Source organism: Phalaenopsis equestris, unplaced genomic scaffold, assembly GCF_001263595.1.
Source record: "Phalaenopsis equestris unplaced genomic scaffold, ASM126359v1 Scaffold000002, whole genome shotgun sequence".
NCBI lineage: Eukaryota > Viridiplantae > Streptophyta > Magnoliopsida > Asparagales > Orchidaceae > Phalaenopsis > Phalaenopsis equestris.
The window spans coordinates 76,972,107-76,978,075 of NW_018164444.1; positions in this window are offsets into that span (position 1 = coordinate 76,972,107).

Sequence of the window (5,969 nt, forward strand, 5' to 3'; positions counted from 1 at the left end):
TTGTAAGTATAATATTATGTCTTGACTGGTTGCTCTGCTGGCAAAGAAACGCAGAACTGTACACTAATAAATTGCTTGAACATTTAAATGCTTTGCAGCAGTTGCGATTTCTACATTTGGCTGACAAGTTTCTCTTAGAACAATTCTCAATTTTCTCCTATTCATTTATTTTTGTATATATTTTTATGCGGAGGTTCTTATTGTTCTAGAACTCGCGAAAAACTTTTTACAAAAAGAGGGAGCTTCCATAGACGATATTTTATTCATTGTACGGTGTCAATTGTAATATGCACTTGAAGGAGTTATCTTCTTTGTTTAGTACAGAAAAGCATGTAATATTCTTTACTGCCGTTTCTGCCAGGATGTTGGTGAAAGATTAAAGATATAAACTGCAATTTGCTGCTGTGCCTTCAATTTGGTTGACATGGTAACTCTTAGCCATCTTTTGTTTTATACTTCAGTTCTGAGAAATGTATATTTAAACTGTGTTTTTTTTGTATTTCTTTGATATAAAATGGCGTGGTGCCATGAGAGCACTTGAAATTTACTGGAGGGCAGGGCAGCACGCGTGTCCTTACATTTCCTATTATTAGAGCTCATATGAACTGCAATTTCCTTTTTGTTTTTCTTAATACTTAAATTTTTCCAGTGAAGTAGTATGTTGAGCGACTTTCCAAGTTTTATGAATTCTGTAAATAGTCTGATTTTGTATATGGCAATAAGTTTGTTAAAATTGAGCAGTTTTAGCTATCTGAGTTCTTGCCTTAAGCTGCCATCCTCGAGAATTTGTCTGATAATTTGGTTCTGTTTGGTCATCCCTTGGCAGTCTTTTGCCTTAGTTTTGTTGAAAAGGGTTAATGAAATGTGTAGAAATCTGAGAAGATCCACTTTTTCTCTTTCTTCATCTTGTGGACTGGCCGCTAGATTCCAAAATAGGGAAGATTTGATTGTGGTTAACTTAGGAAACTCTTAATTAGTCTATTTTCTTCTCATTCTATGTTATGTTACTTTTATTTCAGATTTATTTATTTTTTCTAATTTAGGATATATATACTTATAAGTCTATAAATAAGGAGGGATTTATTTCTCTATATATAGAACATATTTATGAATAATGAAATCAACTCTCTTTTCATTTCAAAATCTGTTTTCAACATGGTATCAGAAATCCTGCTGACTCTCCCTAATCACTTTGAACTTCTCCCTGCAGCCTGTATTCTTCTGCTGTAGGCCGTCCTCTGCATTTCTCTGCCTCCGGAACTCCGCCCCGCAGCCTGAATTCCTTTCTGCAGCCCCCTCCTTTGTTGGAATCCCTCATGGTATCTAGATTCATTTACTGAATTCCTGCCTACGGCAGCCACAACAGTAACATTTACCTTCCTTTGACTGGATTCCTGCCTACAGCAGCTGTAGCAACAGCAGCATTGTTTACTGTCCTTTGCCGGAATCCCTGCCTACAGCAGCAGCAGTGGACGGAAGTCCTGCCTACAGCACCCGCAGTCACCAGACAGAAGGACAACAGCGGCAGCAAGGAGCAGCAGCAGCGGTGGCAGTTTCTCTTAATATAACCAGCAACAATCCTAAAGATGCATAGGATTCATGACCAAGGACGAGATGAAGACATCCAATTTTACTCTACAGCTTAATTTCAAATCTGAAACCATGGAAATTCTATCCAGACGGCTCCTGAATTTTATCACAAATTATAAACTTAATGAACATAATTTCCTTCAATGATCTCAATTCATTTTTATATACATTTGTGGTAAAGAAAAATAGGAACATCTCCTCTTTAGATCATTGATCCCGACCACCGTACATGGAAGATTCACGACCATAATCATGTCTTGGCTAGTCAATTCAATGACCACCGAAGTGGGAGAAATTTTTTTGCTCTACAAAATTGCCAAAGAGATTGGGAGGCTACAAGAGAAACATGTTCCAAATTTGAGATTACTACATATTTGTATGAGTTCGAGACCAAACTTCACGATCTTTGCCAAGGTGAGCAAACTGTAACTCAATTGACAAAGTATTGGCTACAATTAGATATGTTTGAGACACACGTGGAAATGTCTGCATGATGTCGAGATGTTTAAATCCATCATCTAAATGAAGAGAACTATAAAATCCTTAGTAGGATTAACTCGGGAGATGATCATGAAAATAAAGCCTCTTCTATCGTCCCGTGATGCATTTGCTGAAGTCAGGAGAGAAGAGAGCAAAAAGAAGCTGATGCTAACTAGAAATGGAGGTTCATAAAATATTGAAAGCTCTGCGTTGTACTCTTATAATTATTCTCATGACTTGAATCTCAAGATGAATCGCCCAACATGTCACTATTGCAAGAAGCTTGGGTATCTCAAGAACAAATTTTAGAAACTTTATAGAAAGACTACAAATTGGAAACTGGGTTATGAAAAGAAAGATCAAGAGAAAAAGGTGAATGCCGCCACCAAATCTGAAGGATTGATTGAACCATTAACCAAGGAATAGCTTGAAGTTATGAAAAAACTCTTGGGAGGTATTTCAGAACAACACACAAATCTTGTGACACATTAAAGTAATATATCATTATCTCATATTATCAGTAATGGAAAATTTAGAACTTAGATTATAAATTCATGATCATTTGACCATATAAATGGAGACATCAATGCTTCAACCAACTATCTAGAGGTTTCTACATTTAGATCAGTTAGACTTGCAGATGGATCACACTAAAAAATTATCGGAATAGTAAATGTGAAACTCTCTCAAGATATTATTTTTTCATCCGTTTTATATATTTCACAACCGGATTGCAATTTGATTTCTATTAGTAAGCTTACTTATGATGTGAAATATGTAATTAAATTCCTTGCAAATTTTCTTGAATTTCTGATGGTGAAGGCGGGGAAAGTGATTGACAGTGTTGAAATACATTAAGATTTATATTTGCTTAAGAAAATCTGTCTAAACACAAATTGTTTCATTTTTATCATCAATTTATGAGTTTGTTAACTTTGTCTGTCAAAAATCAAATCATGTTATGGCATTATCGCTTGCATAATCTTAATTTCAATTATGTCATAAAATTATATCCTCATTTGTTTATTAATAAAAAACTCAATTTTTATTAATGTGAGATTTGTCAACTTCTCAAATACAATAGAAATTGTTATCACATGACCAAAAACAAATCCTCATGCCGTTTCTCCATTATACACGATGATATTCGGTGACCTTCAAAGGTGAAACCCTAAGTGAGGGTAGATGGTTTGTCTCATTTATTGATGACCACACTAGAACTACTTGGGTATTCTTAATGAAGGAGAAATGTGAAATAACCCAAATCTTCCAAACCTTCGATGATATGATTCAAACTCAATTTCAATACAAAACTTAGGTTCTCAAAACTGATAATGCAAATGAATATTTCAACTCCATTCTTATGTCTTATATTTCAAAAATGGAACCATCCATGTGGGGTCATATATTGATACCCACAACAAAATGAGATAGCTAAGACAAAAAAATAGGCAACTCCTAAAGGTATTTTGTTCAATTATAATGTTCTTCAAGTTCCAAAAGATTTTTGGGGGAGAGTGGTTCTTACTGCAACATATCTTATCAATCAAATGTCTGAGTCGGGTGCTTTACTTCAAAACACATTTTCATATGTTGATGGTTACCTATCTTCACATCAAAATTTTTTCTTCTACTACCCACTCAAAATCATTGGGTGTATATCCTTTGTTCATGTACATTAAAAAATCGCACAATAGTTTACCCTAAATTAATTAAAAGTATTTTTCTTAGGTATTGCCACCAATAAAAAGGGATATAAGTGTTACCTCCTCTTACTAGAAAATACTATAATTCTATATATGTCACTTTTCTTTAAAATCAATCATACTGGTCTAAATTTGATCTTCATAGGGAAAGTATATATAAACATCAATTTTGGGATGCATTTGATGACACTTAACGATCTCCACTACCTGCTCCACCTAGCCCTCCTATATTGGTTGAGGACTTCCAATCAACACAACCCGAAGTCCAGAACAAAGAACTTTGTGTGTACACATGGAGGAAGAAAAACATTGAGTAGGTGGAAAACAAATTGCAATGACAGATTTGTTAAAACCAAAACTTAAGTTAGTGTTCATCTGAAATTTCGGGTAAGGAGTTTAGTACTTATGAGTTATTCAGTTTCTTTTCTGATGTTGGTGGCATTGAAAGTTGTATTAGATATTCAATTTAGGATTATATAGCTTATGAGAAGTTATCCTCGTCCTGCAAAGCTTTTGTTTCTGATATTGATAGTATGTGTATTCATAAATTCATTCATGAATATCAAAAATGGAGGAAAGCAGTTAAAGAGGAGATTTGAGCGCTATAGCATAATGACACATGGATTCTTACTAAACTTTCTCAGTATAAAAAAATTTGGTTGGGTGCAAATGGGTAAAATACAAAACTGATGGAAGTATCTAGATATTCAAAGTCAAACTTGTTGCAAAATGTTTCACTCAAGCCTATGAGATCAACTGTTAAGAGACTTTCACACCAGTTGTTAAACTTATTACTATCAGAGCTCTCCTTTCAGTCGTGGTTAACAATGTATGGAGACTGCATCAACTTGATATAAAAAATGTCTCTGAATGCGGATTTAGAAGAAGCGTATATGGAGATACCAACAAGACTTGAGAATGATTCTAGCAAACACCTAGTATGTAAACACATGAAGTCTCTATATAGGCTTAAACAATTGTCAAGGGCATGATTTGAAATATTTGCTAAAACTATGAGATCTAATGAGTATTCTTAAGTTAAGTTGATCATATTTTGTTTGCAAAACACACTCAAAAAGATAAGATTGTTGTGCTGATAGTATATGCAGATGATATGATTCTTACGGGTAATGAAGAAAGAGAGATTCTTAAGATAAAAAAAGTGCTTGTCACAACGTTTGAAATCAAAGACCTAGGAACCGTGAGATATTTTCTAGGCATGGGGGTAAGGGCCAAAAAAGGCATCACTATATCATAAAGGAAATACATTCTATATCTACTAGAGAAGGCGGGAATGATTGTATGTAAACATGTTGGCACTCCAATGGGTCCCAATTAGAAGTCGAAGAGGGGAGAAGAAAGTGTCTCTGTGGATCAGGGAATACATAAATGAGTGGTAGGAAAACTAATTGCATGTCACATATAAGATCACATATTATATATTCTGTCAGTATTGTGAGCCAACACATGAATAGCTCAAATGAAGAGCACTTAGAGATGTTGCACAAATTCCAAGGTTTCTTAAAAAGACTTATGATTATAGATTAATTTTTGAGAAAACCAAGAACAAAGAGGTGGAAGCCTACACATATGCTAGTTGGGCTGGTAACTAACTGATAAAAGGTCCATCATAGTTTACCTCCCATGCATAGGAAAATCTGGTGACATGGAGAAGTAGAAAGCAAGCGGTTGCTTTTAGAACCAGTGATTGTAAAGGTTTAAGAATAATACGTCTCTTCCTCTGAAGTAAAGTTATGGATTTCAATATTCAAATTCACACTTAGTTTTAAATATTAGTATGGTTACAACTAGATGCTAAATTTTAGTCATCAATAAATCATCAATAGGGAGCAAAAGGGGTTTGAGGCTCAATCAATAACAAAAAAAAAATCATTATTTTTAAAATACGAAGGCCAATTGTCCATGCACACTGTGGTTTCAAAAATTAAATAAGCCTGTTTTCTTACGTGATTGTAAAGTTTTAAGGATAATGAGTATATTCCCCTAAAGTAAAATTATGGATTTCTATGTGCAAATAAATAATAATTTGATTTTTCAAATTCACATTCAGTTTTAAATTGGGGTGTAAACGAGCCAAACATGAGCGAGCCTAGACTCGGCTCGTGTTCGGCTCGTTTATATTTCGAGCTCAAAAAGTGTGTTCATGTTCGGCTCGTTTGCTTAGCGAGCCGA